This window comes from Geospiza fortis, unplaced genomic scaffold (genome assembly GCF_000277835.1).
Source record: "Geospiza fortis unplaced genomic scaffold, GeoFor_1.0 scaffold16, whole genome shotgun sequence".
Lineage (NCBI taxonomy): Eukaryota > Metazoa > Chordata > Aves > Passeriformes > Thraupidae > Geospiza > Geospiza fortis.
In genome coordinates, this window is record NW_005054302.1 from 6,656,854 (window position 1) to 6,661,622 (window position 4,769).

Genomic DNA, 4,769 nt, shown 5'->3' on the forward strand with positions numbered 1-4,769 from the left:
CCTGTAGACCTCTAACAACAGGTGAGATGAATCCCACTGTAGGAGTCAAAGGTGCCTCTGAGGCAGAATGAAGAACCCGCTGGACAAAACTGTGTGTGGCTGGAGCTGTGCTTCTCGTTCCTATCTTCCTATCTTCCTTTACTGAATTTAGTAATGAGATGCAGCTTCTACCTTAGACATCTGTTGGGTATCTGACAGTAGAAATTAGTGCATTCTCTGGACATTGTACGAGCCATAAATTTCATTAATAATACGACATTTAATCACAAAAATTTATTACCTAAGTCCGTATTTAAACTAGTTTTTTCTCTACTCTTTCAAAGTTACTGAGTTCACCCAGCTGTCTTTGTTTTCTGCAGGAAGTATATATTCCCAGCACTTAGACCTTAATTGTCTGTTTTAATTTAAGAGGTCTATTGAGTTTAAGAATATGCAGTGCCAGTGTAATCTGATACATGTGAACAAACAACAAAGTATTGACTGAGAAATAATGTAAACCAGATAACAATTGTGAATTCTCTGCAAGACTGTAAACAAGATACCCAAAGGCCAGTACAAAGCAGTCTTGTTTAGTGTCTTCATCATTGTCCTGTATATGGAGAAGTAAAAACTTTATTATATCTTTAAATGACAATGCATAGGAGGTGAAAAAAAGGAAGGCACAGTGAAGACAGTGCATTATAAAGTCTCAGTGCAGAAGGACCCTATTTCTGGCCAGCAGAAATTACACAGATTTCAGTCCTGTGAACGAAAATTCTCTGTGCCCTGGTGGACCAATACAATGTGGGAGATGACCAGCTGAGTAGAGTCATGATCAAAGGACAATTACTGTTGGCACCAGGCTGAACTTCAGCCAGCTGTGTGCTCTCGCTGTAAATAGTGCAAACTGCATCCTGAGATACTTTTGGGTGATTTTCATCAGCTGAAGAGAAGGTGGTGTCCTCCAGCATTTAAGACTGATGAGGCAACACCAGGAATCCCATGTATAGATTTAGTCCCTCTAGTTCAAGAAAAGCATTAAAAGACTGGAGAAAACACAAGATGGTGAGGAAACCTTGAGCTCATGGTCCATAGGGAAAGGCTGAGAAAATGGGTTTGTTTGATCTGGTGAAGAGGAGAGTTAGGGAAAAGCTAATAGCTGTCAGTGGCTCCTTGAAGGAGACTTAGAGAAGCAACAGTGTGAAACTCATTTTGATATAGATGGTGTAAGAAGGAGCAACAGTCACAATTCCTGGCTTGAGATATTCTGCATGGACATGAGGAGAAAATTTTTTTTTGCAGCAGTGCAGCCTTGGCACAGGCTGTCTAGAGAATTTTTCAAACCTCCATCCTTGGAGGCTTTCAAGACTCATCCCACTAAAGTCATGTAGCCATCATCTAGTGTCAGCAACAATCCTGCTTTGAGCAAGAGATTGGACATGAAGACTCGAGGACTTCCTCCCAACAATTTAAGTGACTCTCTAAGACTTGCACTTAGTCCTGATGCATATGAAAAGTATAAATGACTGAGGACTTAATTTTCAGAAATTAGTTAATTTGAAGGCCTTTTAAAACTGCACCAAATATGAAAATGGCAACTAATTTGTATCCTCTTCCTCTACTTTCCTTCCCCCAGGGCCGATCAACTGCTTGATAAGGCACACAGTGAGAGGAGAGCAGTTGCCTGAACACTGATATTCAGAAACACATTTTTCAATTGCTCTGTGGTATCTGAGACACCCAGATGGGATCAGCAGATGTGAAACAAGGTCTGGAGAGTCCCAAACCCTTGCAGAAAGGCAGCTTGAGACCTGTATTTAGAAGACTGTATCCCACCCTATTAGTCAAACAATTTGTTGTATTTCTGAGAAAGCACAGTGGCAGCATGGCTAGACTAACATTTCAGTGAAGTTTTTTTGTTTAAATGTGTCAGTTGTGGAAGATAGTTAATGCTAGCAATAATTTGATACTGCTGATTAAAACATAAAATTACAATATCTCATTTAAAACAATTTTAAGTGTCTTAGGGTACTTCCTTCTAGCATTTGTCATCAAACACACTTAAAAGGCTTTATGAGTATCCTGGAGAGTACAGCTACATTTTAACCACTATTTTCCTTTAACCCTGCAATCTGTGTATTCAAGACTGACACCAGTGATTATAAATAACAGTCATCCAAATTAATAACTGTAATACTACAAATTTGGGAAGAAAAGGAAGATACAGGATTATCTGGGCAGGGCTATAATTTGCTGGTGCGCAACTCAGAATTTGAAGGAGAAATGAATATCCACAGAAAAATAGAAGACAAGCATAGCTATTTTTTCAAGATTATGTTTTTCAGCAGTTTTGTGTATAAAAAAATTGAGTAACAACAGTTACAACATAAAAAATCTATTATGAAAGCCTCAAATTCACAACAAATTAGACAAATAGCTCTTATTATGCCCATGCTCCAGAGAGAAAAGGGTTTCAGGAGTTGCTAAAGACACTGAGGAAATACATGGATTTAGCTGAGTCTAGGGACTTCTGGAACTTTTCATTATTGATTCCATGTTGAATCACCTGTACTGTTTTTCTTCCTTTGGTTGTTTTTGGCTTTTCTCAATTTTATTTGTTTATTTATTTATTTATTTCTGTTTCTACAATATCAATCATCAAGAAACCAACAAAGATATAAAAATTTAACTAAATCACTGCTTGTATTAGACCCAGCAGAAAGCACAAACACAGATACACTGGGACAGATTTGCACATTCTAGTTTTCAGTTGTACTAATTAATCTTCATGGAGTCTTTTTGCTAAGATATTTGGTTCTGAGTTTTATTTGGTTAAATTAAATAGAAGAAGATATTCTAATGAATTCAGTTCTTCTGTTTTACCAATTATTCACAGAGAATTTATTGGACCAGAATAATGTGAACATCAGTCCCACTCAGTTTCGTTGTCTGTAATGAGTACCCAGATCATACACAGCTCTATGGATGACTCCCAAAAGACATAAAAACCTTAGGAGAGGCAAAGACAACAGTGTATAGTGAGACAAAATCTCTTCAGATATGGATACCAAAAATTTAAAATCACAGTTGAAACATCAACCCAAACACTGGAACCTGTATACAGTCCCCAAACCAGTGTTTACTTTTTAATTTTTCTCGTCAAAGCTACAGCCAGTGAAAAGCAGCTGCTAACTCTCAGTGACATTTAGCAACAGCGCTTCCATCTTTAGGGAATCAAAATTGATTTTCCACAGCTACCAGTGTAAAGACCCTTTGCCTGGAAACATACAATGATACCAAGGTCAGAGGATTTGAAGGCAGCAACTTTGACAGGGTTGGACTTCAGCCATGTGGTCATTACAACTATCAATTATTGTCTTCCATTTTACACCCTGAAGTCATCTGCAATTTAAAAAAAATTAAGCAAAGAGGTTCCTACAAATTCATGGAAGATATTCTCTGAAGTCAAATATCAGACTCAAAAGAATCTGGCAGGAGGCAAGACAAAAATCAAAACTAATAATAAAATAGCACTGCACTTAGTGCTGGACCTGCAGCTGTTGCATAGTACGGCCAATGTATATGCTGCTTTAATCCTGCTTTTTGGGGAAAGTGGGCTTATGCAAACAAGAAAAGGAAGTTGACCTGCTTGGTGGATAGGCTTCTGGCAGGGTTGCATTGGTTTTTCCTTTTTTAAGTATATTTTAGAGTCCCATTTCTCTTTTTTTTTTTCTCAGGGTCCCACCTTGTCTGAAGCAATACTTGCTCTTAGGTAGACAATTTATACACAGCATGAACCTCCTCTCCATCACTATTTTCTCCACATATCTTTGAAATTCTGAACCTCTTCTACTGTGAACGTCAAGTATCATTCAGCCAGACAAGAAGGCAGAACAAGGAAAATTTTATATGGTACTGTACAAACCAATGCAGAGAAAGGGCTGCTCCTACTCAATAATAATGAAGCACCCTAGAACACACAGAAACAATTTACTCCTGTACCCTCCCTGTCTTGAGGTATAACCCTTTGGATCTGAAAAAGAGCTGAGAACATGATAACTGTATATGGAGAGTTAACCCTGACTGGACACCAGGTGCCAACAAAGGCTCCTCTATCATTCACCTCTGCAACTGGATAGGAGAGAAAAAAATTATAATAAAATTCTCATGGCTTAAAATAAGAACAGGGAGAGATCAATCACCTGTTGCTGTCATGGGCTAAACAGATTTGACTTAGGGAAATTACTTGAATTTATTACTACTCAAAATCAGAGTATAGTAATGAGAAGTAATTTTAAAAACACCTTTCCACCACCCTTTCCTCCTTCTTGGTCTTCACTTAATTCCCATTTCTCTATCTCCTCCCCTCCAGTGGCACAGGGAGACAAGAATGGGGTTTATGGTCAGTTCATGTCATGTTGTTTCTTCTGCTGTTTCCTCCTCATTGAGCCCTTCCCACAGGCTACAGTTCTTCAGGAACTGCTCCTGCATGGGTCCTTTCCACAGGATGAAGTCTTCAGGAACAGGGTGCTCCAGCCTGGGTTCTCCCACAGGATCACAAGTCCTGCCAGCAAATCTCCTCCTGTGTGGGCTTCTCTGTCTATGGGGCCACAGCTCCTGCCAGGGACCTTCTCCAATGTGGGCTTCCCACAGGGTCATAGAGTTCTTTTGGGCATCCACCTCTTCCAATGGGGTTCCTCCAGGGGCTCTCTGCTCCATCATGGATTTCCATGGGGAAACAGGGGCACAGCTGCCTCACCATAGTCTGCACCAGGGGCTACAGGGAAATC